The following is an 18,703-nucleotide window of genomic DNA, read 5'->3' on the forward strand; positions in this document are numbered from 1 at the left end:
AAATGGCACTTCAATCAGCAGCTGAAACCAACATCTTCTTACATACACCTGACTTACCAACCCAACTTGACTCACCCGACAAGTCCACACGCGACAGGAGCAGTGGGCAGAGAATGCCATGCAGCCTCCGTAAGGGCAACAGGAAGTGAGGCAACACCACACGGCTAATGAGGACCAAGGAGGTCAGACTCCCAGACACCAGGGCATGTCACCCCTGACTCCCAAACTAACTGGTTCACAGGTCAGAGTGTGTTATATTTCAAAAGATCCCAGGACTTCCTTTACAAATTAGCTCAGATTTAGTGAGCCAGGTACTCTCATATACTGCAGAGGGGGTAAATTAGCACACTAGTAACTCTCTGGAATTTGGCAATCTGACAAAATGTATCAATATCCTTACATTATGATTCATTCCAAATTACACATACATGTGTACTAATACATACTTTTAAAACATACCTATAGCCGGGCCCAGGGTGGTTGAGTGGTTGAGCTTCCCCCCATGAGCTAAGAGGTCACAGTTCAATTCCCCGGTAAGGGTACTTGCCTGGGCGCGGGCTCAGTCTTCAGTGAGGGGTATGCAGGAGGCAGCTGAACGATGTTTCTCTCCTATCAATATTTCTACCCTGTTTCCCCGAAAATAAGACAGTGTCTTATATTAATTTTTGCTCCCAAAGATGCGCTAGATCTTATTTTCAGGGGTTGTCTTATTTTTCCATGAAGAAGAATACAGTACACATTTATTGTTAAATAAAAATACAGGAAATTTATTACCTGTATACGGTACGGTAGTACGGTAGTTGTCAATACAAACCAGACAAACTGTGAATCCTACAGTATCAAGAATTTACTCCTTTATTCAATGACAATCATGTCATCATCTTCTGGAACATCATTATAACAATCCAATTCCTGAATTTCCTGGTGAATTTCTTGTGACTCCATTTCTTTCAGAATCAGTGGGCCAAATCTCTCATGTTTAGCCTGGGGGGGCCTTATTTTCGGGGGGATGCCTTATATTTCACCCAGAAGGAAACCTGTAAGTAGGTCTTATTTTCGGAGATGTCTTATTTTCGGGGAAACATGGTATTTCTGTCCCTCTTCCCAAAATAAAAATGCATTAAAAAACACACACACAAACAAAAACAGTACCTACAAAGTACAGGACTCTGCCACGTAGTGCAAAGGCAATGTTGACAAGACACAGAAGCTGACTGCCCTCAGTTTTAATCAGGAATTCAGACATTTAACCAATAATTTTTAAAAAAATATATTTTATTGATTTTTTACAGAGAGGAAGGGAGCGAGATAGAGAGCTAGAAACGTCATCGACCGGCTGCCTCTTGAACACTCCCTACCGGGGATGTGCCCGCAACCAACGCACATGCCCCTGACCGGAATTGAACCTGGGACCTTTCAGTCCACAGACCGACGCTCTACCACTGAGCCAAACCGCAATAAATTAACAATATGGTTTCTGACTACAGGAAGCATTAGATATAATAGTAAAAGATAAGAAAGAGCCTAAATATTATCAGCAGAACTGGTTAAATATGCTCAGATACACTCATAAGATGAAATACTGCTCTGCAGTTAAAAACACATTCTTAAAAACTATATTCAAAATGCTAGTGATATAAATGTTTAAAGCAAGTTTCAAACACTATCACTATTATGTTCAGTGGAAGAAGCCAATCACAAAAGACCACATATTGTATGACCCCATTTACATGAAATGTCCAGACGAGGCAAATCTGTGGAAACAGAAAAAAGGGGAAGGAAGAATACAAGATTTCCTTTTGTGATGATGAAAAAGTTCTAAAATTAGATTATGGTAATGGTTGCACAACTCTGCAAATATACTAAAAACGAACAAAGTATACTTTGTTTATTGATCCTATTTTATTTTTAAAAAATTAATTATTTTTATTAATTTTTATTGGCGTAACACTGATTAATAGCATTATATAAATTTTAGGTGTACAACATTAGAATATGACCAAAGTCTAGTTTCCTTCCATTACCATATATTTGACCCGCACTACCTTTTTAAAAAATTCTCACCCAAGGTTATGTTTTTACTAGAGGCCGGGCGCACCAATTCATGCACATTGGAAGGAAATTAATTAATTAGAGGATGGCTGGTGGGGCAGGACTGGGTGAGATGGACTAGACCTAGCCTGGAGCCAACCTCCTGTAGTCCCTCCCAGCCAGCCACACCTGAAGTGGTGCCAAGGCTCGAAGGGCATCTGCGGAGTGGGCGGATGGGGTCCCGTGGCCTGGCCTGCGGGGTTCAGGCTAAAGCTGGCAGTTCGACATCCCCCAAGGGGCCCCAGAGTGTGAGCGGGCACTCTGCAAAGTTGCTGTAGCTCAGCAGCTCCTGCGTTGAGCATCTGCCCTCGTGGTGGTCAGTGTGCATCATAGCTACTGGCCAGTAGCTTAACCTTTTATATAGATTGATTTCATTTTTTATTTTTAAATATATTTTTTAACTTGATTTCAGAGAGGAAGGGAGAGAGAGAAACACCAATGATGAGAGAGAATAATTGATTGGCTGCCTCCTGCATTCCCCCTACTGTTTGGGATCGAGCCCACAACCTGTGCATGTGTGTTGGCTGGAATCAAACCTGGGACCCTTTAGTCTGCAAGTCGACACTCTACCCACTGAACCAAAATGGCCAGGGCTTTTTTTTTTTTTTTTTTTTTTTAATTTTTTTATTTTAGAGAGAGAGAAAGGGAGGGAAAGAGAAATATCAATGTGAGAGGGAAACATCCATTGGTTGCTTCCTGTATGCACCCTTAATAGGGATTGAACCCACAACCTAGGTATGTGCCCTGACAGGTAATCAAACCTGAAACCTCTAAAATCAATAGAAATATAGCTAACTAAGCAAAGGAATTTTGCATTCAGGACAAATCAGAAGAGCAGGTCTTGGTTGGGAAGGATTTGGTAACCACTACAGAGCTTGCGCCCCTCCACAAACACTTTAAAAGAGAACCAACAGTCACCATAAAGCTCAGACACTATCAAAGAATATCAATTATTTGAACAAATGCAGTTGGAAACCTGGACACTTTCAGGAGTCACTTCCAGGCTGTGAAGTGTGAGGCTGTCATTGGCAGCCCCATCATGACCTCTAATCAGTGACTATAAAGCACCTCAGTGGTCCCCCAACCAGGTTCCTCACTCAAAGCAATGGGGAGTTTTAAAATTCCTGGAGCCTAATTCAAGAGGCCTAAGACAAAGCTCAGGAACCTACATTTCCCCCAAACTCCCTGCCAGCTGAGCCATGTCTGGGAATCAATGGACAGACACCATCTGGGACAACATGCACCAGGGCCAGCCTGCACATCTGGCTGCAAGAATCCCACAGGGCCAGCGCTGTGGATCAAAGTGTAGAGAGGGAAACTCCATGGGGAAATTCCATGAAATTCCATGCACAGTAAACAATCGGTATGAAAAACTGAGGGACAGCTAGCAAATCCCTAGGACAAAGCCTATCTGGAAGGCTCTCTCAGGCCCACTGATCTTAGGTGCTAACCTGTGAAAAAGAAGTGACAAGTGCAACTTCCTCTCTGGGAGGTCAAAATAAATTCAGTTCCCTCTAACACACACGAGCCAGCAAGCTTGGCAGCTCCCAAGGAGTCAGAAACAAAAAAGGACACAGTTTTTGGTGTTGCAGAAAGAGCCCGGGTCTGAGTCACCCAGATCTGGGCTCAAAACCCCCTCTCTCCATTACTTACTGGCTGTCTGTAGACTAAATATGGCTACCATCTCTTTACCACTCCTCCCATCAGAAGTAAAGTCTAGTTGTCCTCCTTGAATCGAACTTGCCCAGTGACTGCCTTCCTAGCAGAATGTGGCAGAGGACCTGCCTTCTGGTCTACAAGCTGCTGAGAGAACAAACAACCACCCCACAGTGCCCTTTCCCCAACAAGCTCCCACCTGTGAGCCCTCTGGCCAAGGGTACATCTTCATTTACCAAGTACAGGAATATTTAAGCTCACCTATAATCGGGAAGGCCCTGCCAACAAGTGCCCAATGTTCCAGGACGACTCCTCGTCCCACAAAACACCAGTGACCCATTGACCCTCTTCTTCCTGTTACAGTCATCTTTGTCCCAGTCCAAAAAGTCAACCTCTCAGCCTCTGCTGTCTTCCTTCAGCATCCAGGGAAGGGCCAAGACCTGGCCTCCCCAGTCACCCACTTTCCATTCCCACCAACAACAAAAGACGGTCTTCAAGGCCAGGCAGACTGGAAGACTTACTAGCTGTGGACCACATGCAAGTTTCTTAACTTCTCTGAGGCTTAGTAGTTTCCTCAGCTGCAAACTGAATGTAAGTCAGTAGTGCCTTCTTGTTGTGGTCATTTCAAAGATAAAAGACAGTGCAGCCAAAGTACATAGTACAGAGGTACTTGATACGTAGCCAGCGTTACTACAGGCCAGAAACTTTCACCTGGGTAAACTCAGACATTGCCTACGTAATCAAAGTCTCCACCTGATCTCTCTCACCATTTTGACCCCCTAGGAAAATGCTAACAGACTACCCCAAATGACAGCTGTCACATTTATTCTCCTGTGCAAAGGCCTTCCATGACTTCAACTGTTCTCAGACCAATCCCAACTTCTCAGACAAACGTATAAGATTATTATAATAATGGCTCCATTCATCTTTTCACCCTGGTTTGCAACTTATTATTACTGAAGGCAGCCTTCTAAAATACCCCACAGTAATCGCTGGTCAGGGCACATACAAGAACCACCAATGAATGCATAAACAGAACAGCAAAACGATGTCTCTGTTTCTCTCTCTTCCTTTCCCTCTGAAATAAATTAATTAATTAAGTGGCTCACAATTATACCTGCCTCCTAGTATTCATGCCTCCTGCGACAGTGAGTCATTCTGGAACATTGGGCACTTGTTGGCAGGGTCCTTCTCAAAAAACCCAGGCAACTGCCCTTGACTGGAATCAAACCCAGGACCTTTCAGTCCACGGGTCTATCCACTGAGCCAAGCTGGCTAGGGCAATAAACACACACATACATACACACACACACCCACACACACACACACGAAGTACCATTACATACGACATGGATGAACTTTGTAAACATGTTAAATGAAAGAAGCCAGACAGAAACACGACATATCATATAAGTCTATTATAGGAAGTGTCCACAATAGGATGTAGATTTGTGGTTGCAGGGGATGGATGAGGGACTGGGTTTGTTTTAGGGGGGGTGAAATGTTCTGGAATGAGATGGTGTTGAAGGCTCTACCACTAGCCTCTTTTAGGCTGTATCCTAAAAAAGGCAGTATACTAAAAATCACTAACGTGTGCACTTTATTATTTTTTAAAAATATCTTTTATTGATTTTTAGAGAGAGAGGAAGGAAGAGGAAAAGAGAAAGAGAAACATCTGGGTGAGAGAGAAACATGGATCAGTTGTCTCCTGCATGCCCTCTACCGGGAATTGAGCCGGAAACCCCGGTATGTGCCTTGACTGGGAATTGAACCAGAAACCCCTTGATGCACAGGGCATGCCCAACCAACTAAGCCATACCAGCCAGGGCTAACGTGTGCACTTTAAAGTGATGAATTTTATGTTATATTAAATATATATCAATTTTTAAATGCTATAAAAACATATAGACTCTAAAAGGAAATAAACTGCTCACATTCTGCCTCATGGCTCAGTGATTCGGAAGCTTGTCCCTATTTACGCCCTCCCACTCTGCAGTCTGTCTGTCATCTTCTCTACCTCTGTGTCCTCAGGCACTCTGGTTGCTCACCAGCCCTTCCTTTCCCCAGGCCTTTCTACTTTCTGGCTCTTGGGCAAGGCCTGCCGCTGCCTCACTGCACCCACCCATGTTCTGTGAGTCCCCACCTCCTCCTCAGACCTATCCAAGCCCGTCTGTAGGTGGAGACACTAGCCCCAGCAGTCACCCCAGATGAGCTGCCCAATGGCCAGGACTGTGGTTACAAGCGTGTGTCAGCTGAGGGATACAGTTTCACACAGGAACTTAATTATAGCTCAGGAGAGGAGGAAGACAGAAGAGCAGTGCAGGCTTTGAGGAACCATACAGGAAGCTACCCAGCCCTGCCGCCTCTCGCCAGGACTGGGATCCACAGGAACAGACAGCTTATGGAAATCACCTCCTGTCACGCACCACCAGCTTGTGTGCAGACCAGAGTGACTCAGACAGGCCTTCTCACCTACTGCCAGGGGCCCCATGTTATTCTGTAAGAAGTAAAGTAAGTTCCTCCCAGAATGCCCTTCTTCAATTTCCTCCCTGGCTTTGAGTTGTTTTTCTGGAATGGAATCTGAGCTGTCCATCCGAGGATGCTGGGAACATCTCCCCTGTGCTGGCATGGGGAAGTGCCATGGAGCAGCTGCTGGCACACAGGTGTCTGAGGCACGTGATGGCCAGGATGCCAGACCTGCCAAACCACCTGGCCTCAGCTCCGCCAGGTGGGTAAGCAGACCAGGCAAAGGTTCATGGGAAGAGCAGGGCCTGGTGCAGGAGCAATTCTCATCAAGACACATTTCTGCCCTATTTCTGGCCCATATGTGGGCTCCTTAGTCTCCAGGCCTCTTCCTGGACAGCTTGCTTGCCATCTCAGCAAGAAGTCCTCACAGCTACCTGATGCCGGCCCTCCCCCTATACACCACCCAGTTTGTTCTCACTGCTTCAAGACAGAGCCAGGGGCCCAGGCCCTCCTTTCTGGCATTCTTCCCAAGACCCCACCCAGCCCAGGCATGACTCTTCCCATCCCCCCTTTGAGTACCCCGCTTTTCTGAGCTCCTAAGAGGCTTCTCCCTAAAAGCTATGGAAAGCCCTTTCTGACCGGAGGTGATACCCTTTTCCAGGTTCGCACTGAAGGGAGATAGCGAGAGTAGGTACAGAGAGCAGACTTGGGTGAGGGAAGGAGACATGAAGAAACATGGATTGGGAGAGGCAGAGACAGACTCCATGCACCTCTCTGCCCTTTACCCTTTAAGCAATTACCAATGAACAACCAGAGGGCTCTTTCCAATGCCTCCTTTAAAAAAAAATTTTTTTTTTAATTGACTTCAGAGAGAGAAAGGGAGAGGGAGAGAGAGAAACATCAATGATGAGAGAGAATCATTGATTGGCTGCCTCCTGCACACCCCCTCTTGGGGACTGAGACCATAATCCAGACATGTGCCTGACCAGGAATCAAACCTCCCAGTTCACGGATTGATGTTCAACCACTGAGACACACTGGATGGGCAAGCCTTTCTCCAAATCCTCAGGCCCAACCACCCAGAGCCACGGCAGTGTCTGCTCCATGGGACACGGGTTCCGACTGCCTCAGAGCTCACACCCAGAGCTCAGAGCCTCAGAGAGATACAAGGGCTAACGCAGGGCTGGAAGACTCCTCACCCTGTGCCTCTTCCACAGCGACAGCAGCAGCCACACGGAATGACCCTGTGAGGTTGAGTTCTGGGCAGTCACTGCCTGGAGTCAACACCCACTCCAGCCAACATTCAAATACAAAGAGAAAGACAAACAGTCTTGAAGTTCTGTTCAGTGCAACCAACAGTTGCTGGCACCCATCTATGGTGCTAAGTACCCAGGGTCCAGAGACATTCAAACAGTAAAACAACCAGCAGTCACTGACGGCCTCCTCTTGTCTTCATGTATGAGCTCTCCTAGTCCTCGAGTCACCCCTGAGCAGTAGGGTCCGCAGTCACTCCCCCTCACCCCCCATCTCACAGATGAGGAAGCCGCCGAGGAATAAGCCCAGCAGAGGCAGAACTTGGTCGCACGCTGCCGGCTCTTAACCACTGCCTCTCTGCTTCCCCGCAAAGCCTTATCCTCACCAACAGCCAGGGAGCTGGAAACACCGAGTGCCACCTGCGGCTTCCTGTTAGCTCCAGGGGAAAAGTTCGTTCCTTTCTGAGAAGCCAAGCCAGGAGGAGGCCTCGTCCCTCTGTCCAGGATGTCCTGGCCTGCTGTTGGCTTGAGGCACATGGGCACAGTCCTCAGGGCTCAACCAGGGCCACCAATGAGATGCCAGCTATGCCTGCCTCTTCTGATTCCCTGCACCTCAACCTCTGCCTCCAGCCAGGAAGGGGGAGCAGAAGTAAATATAGCTCTCCAAAAATAAACCAGGATGACAAGGGGCAAGGGGCCTTCCTAAGGGGCCTTCTTCCTACAGAGTGGTCCTGGCACTAGCCTACCCCAGAGCCCAGTCCGGGAGGTCATTCCATGGGGCAATAGTCGCACCTCTGTAGAAGGAAACTGAAGCTGACACGTTCACTCAGGGACCCTTTCTCAGCGGTTGCCCCTCCCTTTGGTTGACGCTCGCTAGAGACAACTGGGATTTTGGGTCTTTACAGTGAAATGCCACTGCGGGTTTCAGCCAGTGCTCACAGAGGGGGTGCATACTTGTACACATTCGCACTGACTGGGAAGCCCAGGCCAAGGTAACATGAACAGGAACAGCAGTTACTGAACTGGGAAAAGGGGCCCAAAGGGCTCAAACCCCAGCTCCATTATTTGTCAGCTGTGTGACCTCAGCGAGCTATTGAACCTCTCTGATCCTACCTCCCCCTCCACCTCTGCAAGTGGGACTAGCACCAATACCCACATCTGGCAGGCTGGTGTGAGGCCGGGGAGGCTCCTCCGGGGCAGAAGGACTGGTCCAAGGGAGAATCTGAATAAAGGCAATTTCCCTTCCTTCCTTATCTCCGTGTGCACATCTGGGCCAGCTTCTCTTTCTTCTCCCTTCACCAGATGAAAGCAGCTAATCAACCACTTGGAGCAGATACTGTTTTTTCTCCTACTTCCCACCCGACATGAGCAGCCCACCGGTTAGCTGGTTATTTCTGTGGTTCTGGAAGGCTGTTCACTGCCTTGGCACAGAGCCAGGCAGCCACTAAGCACAGCCATTCTCAGGGGCTCCTCTGTCCGCTGACCTGGAATGAGATGCTGCAGGGGACCAAAGCCTGCCAACGTTTTGCTTCTGCTCAGTGAGCAGCGAGACTGCGCTGCTGGAAAGCAGGGAGTGTTCCCTGAAGCCAGCTCCAGTCTGGCCAGTCTAGCAGGTATTTTCTGAAATGGAAGAGTTAGATTCAGCCAGCCAGTCCTCTGTGGGGAGGCCCTGCATGTGGTGATTAAAGACACTGCTGTAATCACCTGGGTTCAAATCCCAGCTCTGCCACTCATTAGCTGTCCAGCTTTTGGCAACTTTAAAACAAGGTCGTGTAAAATGATTAGCACAGTGCATTCAACACATGAGAGCCATTTTCTACTTGGCTCCTGGGTATCTACTGGCTTCTGTGGGAATGGAAAGCGGATTAGACAGAGGTGAGACCAGCTCTTGGAGAACTCAGTCCAATAGCAGTGCCTGGACTGTAGGCAATAACCCCACCATATGTGCCAAGGTAGTGCCCAGGCAGAGATGTGAGAAGGAGCCTTACCAGACCCGCAGTGGAGAAAGGGTGGAGAAGGAGGCAAATGGGAAAGACTGTAAAGACCCAAAATCCCAGTTGTCTCTAGCGAGCTTCAACCAAAGGGAGGGGCAACAGCTGAGAAAGGGTCCCTGAGTGAACGCCTCAGCTTCAGTTTCCTTCTATAGAGGTGCGACTATTGCCCCATGCAATGACCTCCCGGACAGGGCTCTGGGGTAGGCTAGTGTGTAGGAAGAAGGCCCCTTAGGCTGGCCATCCAGTCACCATTCCACCCAACAAGTGTTTGGTGAGCATCTCTGCACAAGACACTTGCCCATTAAGGAACCAGTTTCTAGAGAGATGATCTCTGATCACAACTGATGGACACCTATCAGGACTGAGGACATGACTGTGCATTGCAAGCTGTCCCCTTGAGACTCAACAAGGTCTGACTCAGAGAGTATCAGATGGATGAACCAGTTCTTTCCCATGATAGAAGCAGAAAGCAGAAAGGAGGGCAAGGTTCAGGCTGCAGTCCACTGGGAGGAAAAGGCTATGGGCACAGGCTCTGGGAGTGCTGGAACCAGCTCCTGAGAGGTACTCCTTGGTTATGCAAGACATGCCCAGGCTGGGGGTATAAAAGTGATTCAAAAATAGCTGGTCCTGCTAAGTGGGAGGAGACAGGTCTATCCTAGGTTTGCAGGAGACCGAGGCAGGCCTTGGTCTGAGAGCAGATACACACACTAGGTCAAGGAATGGGCCAGAAAACAAACTAAATATTTTTCTAAAAGGTGACACACTGCAAGGACATAAAAGGCAAGTTGTAAGTAGATGTTGTAAATACAGTGGGGCGATAAGATGCCAAAAACACAGTCATAGGAATCAGACACTGTAACAGTATAAACAGGGCTGGCCTGACAATTTGATGGGTGCATTCTGCAGTTTGGGAATAACCAGTGATTTTCACTTGGGAGATAGGAATTACTACTGGTCATTAGTTTATGACAAAAACATGTTTAGTTTTTAACGGCAATCACTTTTATTACCAAAGATTTTTTAAAAATCTTTTTCATAACAATCCATTGGTAAAAGTGAGTTCCGGCCCAGGTGGCGTGGCTCAGTGGTTGAGGGTTGACCCATGAACCAGGAGGTCACGGTTCGATTCCTGGTCAGGGCACACGTCTGGGTCTAAGGCTCAACCCCCGGTGTGGGGCGCAGGAGGTAGCTGATAGATGATTCTTTCTCATTATTGATTATTTCTCTCTCTCTCCCTTTCCCTTCCTCTCTAAAATCCATAAAGACATATATTTTAAAAAGTGGGTTCTGGGAGGAGTCGCCTAGGACTATGAAGTCGGGGACAGGCACGGAGGGTTTAGTCTGTAGAGACAATCTGTCCCTGGCCCCTAGGACAACACAGCTCAGCACAGACGCCGACGGCCCGTCGCTGTGGAAAGCTGCCAGCGCAGCAGAACCGTCACGAGGACACTATGCAGGGAATGACTTTTCACGCTGGGCTTACGTGACCTTTTGGAATTTAATTCTTAGAAACCCAAGCAACACTGTGCTGAGGTTCCGAACGAGGAGCGGCTCAGGAACGTGGTGGGGGGCACCCAGCTGATGGCTGCTGGGAACCAGGAACAGGGAACCAAAACCTAGCATGTCACTGGAGATAAAATGTAAAAAGAGCTAGCTGACCTTGATGGCTCTGAATGGTCAGAGGTATTAACTCATTGTATAGTTGAGATAGTGGTGCTTGAGGCAACTTTAATTTGTTAATCATATGTAAATGTAAGTTGATTTTCTGCTGTTGGAACTTCCTCCTTAAGAAATGTCTTTGTTTCAGAATCTCAATAAAAGGAATGGTAAAAGGCTAGAGAGCCGTTAGTCTTCCCACTAGAGGTAGACTTCCCGCCTGGCCCCCATTTTCCCAAATTAACTCTTTTCCAGTCTCTCTCTTCATTTTAGTGTGCGGCCTTCTCCAGAAACCGGATCCTGAGTGGGCCCTGAACCATGCGGGTCGTGTTAAGGGATCCCACAGATGGCCATGGCTGCGCAGCGGCGCCAGCTCCTGTGCTCCGTTCTCTTTCTCTGGCAGCCCCAGCACCTGAGCTGAGGAAAGGGAAGAGGGCAGGCTGCGGGGCTGCTCGGGAGACAAGGGCAGGGAGAAGGGGGGCCTCTCAAGGAGGCACTTCAGGTGGCGACTGTGGGAGCCACACTGGGTAGGCCAGGGCGTGAAGTGGAGAGGAGTGGCAGGCTTGGGGCTGAGAAGGAGAGTGACAGTGAAGCCCCTCAGAAATGACCCCAGAAGTGCCTGTGAGAGCCGTCAGCCCGCACTGTGAGGCGCGCAGCACCAGACCACCACTGCCAGCGGGGCTGCCGTTATTAGTCACCCAGACAGTAGCTCCTCCCCCTTCTAATATTTTAAGTTGATTATGTTTACATGCTAACATTCCCTCAGTATGATGTGACACATATTCTACAGAAAGGAATGGAGGAACACGGCCATAAAGACCAAGAGGTGGAGTGGGGAGGGAGGGAAGGAGGGAGGACAAGGCAAAGGGCCATGTGAAGTAAGAGATTTATAGTATTTCAGGGCCACTGGTGAGTGGCCCCCAATCACATCCCTGGCCTCATCTCTTCCTCCCTCTCACCACTTAAGCAACACTGCCCTCATGGCTATTCCTCAAACACACCAGCCACGTTCCTGCTCAGGGCCTTTGTACTTGCTTTCCTTCCATCTGTAAGATTCTTCTCGTACATTCTTCTCCTCTTTCAACTCAAATATTACCTTCTCGGTGAGGCTGTCCCCAGCCTTCTATTTAAAGCTGCCTCTATCATCCTGGCCGGTATGCTCATTGGTTAGAGCATTGGCCCGCACACCAAAGGGTTATGGGTTCGATTCCCAGTCAAGGGCATGTTCCTGAGATACAGGTTCAATCCCCGGCCCTGGCTGGAGTGCATTCGGGAGGCAACCAGTCAGTGTGTCTCACATCAATGTTTCTCCCCCAACCCTCCACTTCTCTCTCCCTTTCACTCTCTCAAAAAATCAATGAAAAAAATATCCTCACATAAAAATTAACAACAAAATAATTTAAAAAATAAAGCTGCCACTACGTATTTCCTGTTTTATTTTTTGGTAACAGCATTTATCACCACCTGTCATATTATTTACTTAATGCTGGCTCTCTCCCCTGCCCCCATCACAACCACCGTAAGAGCAGGAAATATTTTTATCTTTGTTCCAGTGCTTAGAACAGTGCCTAGCACACAGAAGGTTTCCAATGTACCTGCCGAATGAATGAAAGGAAGAAGAGAAGAGAAGGTGAAATTAGAGTCAGATTTAAACTGATCCTGGATCCTCAGCAGTCTGAAAGAAACCCTTTATTACTGACTTAACTGAACACGGGAGGTGAGTTCCAAAGCGATGATCAGACACTATCTGAGGCCTTCTCCTTTGCTCCCACATAGTCACTAAGACTCCCCTGAGAGCATACTGTCTAATATTTCTGGAAAGAGGCTGGACCTAGATCTCAAGCTGTCATGAAAGGGATGCTCCTAAGATTGTTGTAAATAAGAACAGGGTTAGCCAAGTCCCTGGAGGTGGGCGAGACCTGTGGTAGTTTCCTGTCATCACTGAAACAAATTACCACAAACTGTGGCTTACAACACAACAAATTTATTCTCCTACAGTTCTGGAGGTCAGAAGTCCAAAATCAGTCCCACTGGGCCAAAGTCACTCCCACCAGGGGTTCTAGAGGAGTTTTTGCTCTTGGCCTTTTCCAGCTTCGAGAGCTGCATTCCTCACATTCCTCAGCCTCTTCCATCTTCAGGGCCAGGGTGTGGCATCTCCGTGTAGCATCTCGCTGTGGTAGGCACACTGCCTTCTTCTGTATCAACACTTCCTTTGCCTCCCTCTTTAAAAGACACTGTGACTGCACTTAGGGCCCATTCAAAAAATCCAGGATAATCTCTCCATCTCAGGATCCTTAATTTAATAGCATCTGCAAAGTCCATTTGCCATAGAAGGTAGCATTTCCAGTCCCTGGGGTTGCAGCCTGGATATCTTTGGGGGCCATTACCCAGTCTACCCATGAAAGACAGACTCCAAAGTTTGGAAGAAACACAGTTCAGACCTCGGGTCCACATGGCCAAAGTCAGAGGGAGATCGTGGAGCAGCCCAGGCCAGGGTCTTTCTTTGGCTGTAAGTGCTGCTGTGCTGCCAATTACCTTGACTTTGGCCCAATGAAATGAATTTTGGACTTCTGACCTCCAGAACTGTAGGAGAATAAATGTATTAAGCCACAAGTCTGTGGTAATTTGTTAGTGACAACAGGGGTGTAATACTAAGGGGTACAGAATTCATTTCACAAAACTGAGCCCCCAAAGGTCCACTCAGGAGTTCATCTCAGAATGCACGTGCTGAGGGTCAAGGGGAACCCATCAGGAAGGCTTTTAGAGGAGGGAAAACCCAAAAAAACCACCACCCCAAAACACAAAATCATGGGTCAGACAAACAAGCTTGAGATCAGGACGGCAGGTAAGCTCTGAGGATAACCGCCCAGGTGGAGGAAGACTGCTGTGATAGAGCGCCACATCAGCTGGTGAGGTCCGACACCAGGAGCTGGCAGGGTAACGACCGTTCATATGCCACGTTACCAACTCTGCTCTACATGGCACACTGGGAGCTACAGGAAGGGGACTTCTGCCCGAACATGAAAAGCCCTGGAGAAACACAACCACTCCAGGACACTCCCTCTGTGGTGTAGACATCATATGGTCTCTTACTAAGTTGGAACATGCTGCTCATTGTGAACAATTTCATTCCAACTCAAAACCTCCAGTGAGGTGGCTCTGACTAGAGTAAATTTCCAATGTAAGAACTATATGCTTATCTTATTGGTTTTATTGATATGTTCACCAGTGGACCCAGCTGGCCAGAAATATTTAGTGGGGAAATGACAGAGCAGTGGTTCTCAGCCAGAGGTGTTTTTGCCTCCTAGGGGACCTATGGCAATGTCTGGAGACAGTCTTGGGTTTCACCACTGGGGGTGAGGGTGGAGGGGGTACTGGCATCTAGTGGGTAGAAGCCAGGGGTAACACCACTGGGAGTGAGGGTGGAGGGGGTACTGGCATCTAGTGGGTAGAAGCCAGGGGTAATACCACTGGGGATGAGGGTGAGGGGTGGGGTACTGGCATCTAGTGGGTAGAAGCCAGGGTGATGCTAACACCTATGCCAGCCTGGTTATCCCTAACTGCCCTCCCCTGTGAGTCTAGTCCCCGCAACTGTCCTCCCCTGCAGGCCTGGTCACCCCTAACTGCCCTCCCCTGCAGGCCTGGTCTCCCCCAACTGCCCTCCCTTGTTGGCCTGGTCTTCCCAACTGCCCTCCCTTGCAGGCCTGGTCTCCCTGCAACTGTCCTCCACTGCAGACCTGTTCCCCCCAACTGCCTTCACCTGCACGCCTGGTCCATCCCAACTGCCTTCCCCTGCTGGCCATCTTGTGTCCACATGGGGGCAGCCATATTGTGTGTTGGAGTGATGTTCAATTTGTATATTACTCTTTTATTAGATAGGATAGAGGCCTGGTGGGGGCCAGCTGGTTTGCCCTGAAGGGTGTCCTGGATCAGGGTGGGGGTTCCCTTGGGGCATGGGGTGGCCTGGGTGAGGGGCCTGTGGTGGTTTGCAGGCTGGCCATGCCCCTTGGTGACCCAAGCAGAGGCCCTGGGATCTGGGATTTATTTATCTTCTATAATTGAAACTTTGTAGCCTTGAGTGGAGGCCAGGGCTGGCCAGGAAGTTTAGCTTCCTCCATCCCCGGTGAAACACAAGCCTCCTGCTCACTCTGTGGCCACAGCCATTTTTGTTGGGAATTATTTATCTTCTATAACTGAAACTTTGTAGCCTTGAGTAGAGGCCTGGACCGGCCAGTGTGTGCAAGAAGCTTGGCTTCTGCCATTGCCAGGGAAACTCAAGTCTCCTGCTTGCTCCGTGGCCACAGCCATCTTGATTGCATTAATTTGCATACTTGCTCCTGTTTGGTTGGTGGGTGCGGCTTGTGGGTGTAACGGAGGTATGGTCAATTTGCATAGTACTCTTTTATTAGATACGATAACCTTCTCAACTATGTATCTATGTGAAACCAGATTTGTTTTCATATCCTTCAAATAAGACATTTTATTATTATTATTTTTTTAAATATATTTTATTGATTTTTTTTACAGAGAGGAAGGGAGAAAGATAGAGAGCTAGAAACGTTGATGAGAGAGAAACATCGACCTGCTGCCTCTTGCACACCCCTCACCGGGGATGTGCCCGCAACCAATGTACATGCCCCTGACCGGAATCGAACCTGTGACCTTTCAGTCCGCAGATCGACGCTCTACCACTGAGCCAAACTGGTTTCGGCAAATAAGACATATTTTAAAAGACTAGACATAGAACCAGTTATAAGAACACACCTGCCATCAGTTAGACTAGGCATTAAAGAGATTAGCAAAAAATGTAAAACTGTGTTACTCCTCACAACTTTCTTGTTTTAAAAAACAGCTATTTTTCATTAAAATTTTCATCTGTGATAAATGTAATGGGTTTTATTATTAGTAGTAGTATAGTAAATGACTTAGTAAATTAGTAATTCCTCTCTCTAAAAAAACAAAACAAAACAAGAAAACAAGAAAAAGAAAAAAGAAAAGAATTGATACATTTGTTGCCTTTCTATAATACATACACCTGACTTTAATAGACCAGCTTTCTTCCAAAGCCCAATCTGAACTCAGCTGCTTCAGGGACAAAGCCAGTCCTCAGTGGTGACTTGCTCCTCTCAGTGAGCACCCTTGAGTGGCATGTTCTCAGTACCCACCAGCTCCCTAACATCTTGAAACTCTTTATGTACATACATCTTCTCTCCCCAATAAGGTTCCACACACTTGGGGCGTGAGACCAGGTGTGAAGCATCTGTCACAGCACCTGAATCATCTGTCACAAAAGTGACTCAGATAGGAAAGACTAAGATGACAACACCAGTTTTGTAGATTAACACTGAAAAGAAATCTGATAAAGCTATAGGCTTACCTTTGCCAGGGGAAACTGAAAAAGAAAAATTTTAGCTGAGACTGGAGCACATGGCTCAGGAATGAACTGGACAATTGACCCCTAGACATGTGCACTACTGCTACTATGGCTAGCTGCTGCTGAAACAAATGCTAAAGCAGATCAACTCAACTCAGTAGCTCTTCCTGCTCAGGCTACTCCTACTTCAACCCCTCTCGGGGAATCTCAGAAGCCTCCCCAACCCCCTCCTTCCTCCTTCACATTTCCTTCAGAGGAAAGGATTTGGTGTGGGTTTGAGAACAGGGATGGCCCCTGCCTGAGGGCTTTCCTGCAAGATCCACAAACAACCTGACCCCCACAAAAAGACAGACACATGGGCTCAGCACCCTGTTTGGCAACAGGAAAGCCTGCTGGGTGTTAAAGGCAGAGAAAGGGAAGTGAAGCCCATAAACACTACTGGAACCATTAAAACTTGGAGATTAAAACAAATCAGACAGGAGCTCCATGCCACCTGGCCCTCAGCAGGGACCCCATCACAGCCCAGCCTCCCAAATAGTTGGGACAATGAACATCGAATTCCCTGGAGCTTCCCTGAGAATTTATAGAACCTGCCAGGCTTCCAGAGAACAGGGAAACAGCAATGGGAAGCCCAGAGCATTGTTCAGTCTCTGGTAAGGACCCACTACCCCAGCAGAGATGAAAGAAACAATTCTGTGTATTATGCCCAGCTCTCATATATGCCAGCAAGTACCAACCCATGAGACAGATTGATTCTGGTTTTTTACTATCATCCTTTCCTAAATGCAGGTACTATGTCTGGCACATAGGAGACACTCAAAAATGTTTAATGCACAAAAGAAAGGGCTGGCATCTATATGGGCAGAGAGAACGTGTGTGCATTTATTCATTCAACAAATATTTATTTAGCATCTTCTAGACACAATAGGAAGCAAAAAAGTCCTTGTCCTTGTGGAGTTTATGTTTAGTGGTTGTAAGGGTGAAAATCTCAATGCTCCCCAAAAAATTATGTTAAGTTGAAGACATTCAATAACTGTTTAGTAACCATCTGCTATGTGCAAGTGATGAGTACCAGGCGCTATGACAGGCACCTGGGACCTGGGACTCAGTCCTAGAGATATTATTTCATCTTCTAAGCTAGGACCCTAACTCTGAATGTGTGTGTCAGCTGTTAGACCCCTGGGTAAGGAGAATGTGATTACCTCTTTGGCGCATCTGTCCTCATCTGTCGGTGAGCAGAAGCCACTGCGTGAGTACCACGTACATGCCCAAAACACCACACAACACTGCAGGAGAGAAAGGAAACCCAACATCTTTAGCTGAGAGGTGCCTGGGTCAGAAAATACCTATAATAATAAAAGCTAATTAATGCTAATTAAACCAGATGTCCTTCTGGACGGAGCAAGGGAAGCCCAGGTCGCAGGTGCCTGCTGGCAGCCATAGGGAAGCCCAGGTCGCAGGTGCCAGAGGGAAGCTGGTGCTGGCAGCCGGGGGAAAGAAGGCCTACTCCTGCACGATTTTCGTGCATCGGGCCTCTGGTGTTATAATAAACACTAGGACACATACCCTGGTGTGGGCTTGATCCCCAGGAGGGATATGCAGGAGGCAGCCAACTGATATTTCTTTCTCATCAATGTTTCTATTTCTCTCTCTTCCTTCCCCTCTCTCTAAAATCAATAAAAACATATTTAAAAAATAATAAACACTAGGGCTCAAAGAGTGCTCCTAAGGCAAGCTGGCTCCTCCACTTTCCTCATACACCCACCCTGAGATGTTGTTATTCTGGGCCTAAGTAGCAAACATTTCCCAATCCTGGAAGTAGTCTGCTCATTTCCAAGTAAGAAGACACTGGCTCTGCTGATTGTACCAGGGTGGGGCAGAGGAGCTGGCAAGATGAAGGAGGTGCTAAAGCCCAGCACTTCCAATCGTTAATAACTCATAAGTGGAAATGCCCTGAGTCGTGCATGATTCCTTGACCAAAGCCCCATGGAGAGGGGCCTGGGGTCACACCCCAATCATCAGCCTCTGAGCTATGAAGGCCAGGAACCATCTACCAAGCGAGAAGTCCCACATGTCTGAAATCTGATGCGACGGGACATTTCCTCCCTGCCAGACTCAAGCAAGCGCCTAGCTCCCCTCTGACACAGTGGAACTCAGCTGCTTCAAGTAGCTCCTCCCCTAGACCCAAAGGCACAGAGAGTGCTCAGCACATC

General features: G+C 47.8%; 1 protein-coding gene across 2 annotated transcripts in view; it reads right to left on the reverse strand.

Moving 5' to 3' along the window:
* The window catches only part of PPARD (peroxisome proliferator activated receptor delta), a 71,454-nt gene that overhangs the window by 49,234 nt on the left and 3,517 nt on the right, over positions 1-18,703 (reverse strand). For both annotated transcript variants that reach the window (XM_036413308.2, XM_036413309.2), the window contains exon 2: positions 17,693-17,776. The gene's annotated coding sequence lies outside the window, so the exon portion shown is untranslated. The remainder of the gene's footprint in view (positions 1-17,692; positions 17,777-18,703) is intronic.

The sequence above is a fragment of the Pipistrellus kuhlii genome, unplaced genomic scaffold (assembly GCF_014108245.1).
Source record: "Pipistrellus kuhlii isolate mPipKuh1 unplaced genomic scaffold, mPipKuh1.p scaffold_m20_p_5, whole genome shotgun sequence".
NCBI classification, from domain to species: Eukaryota; Metazoa; Chordata; class Mammalia; order Chiroptera; family Vespertilionidae; genus Pipistrellus; species Pipistrellus kuhlii.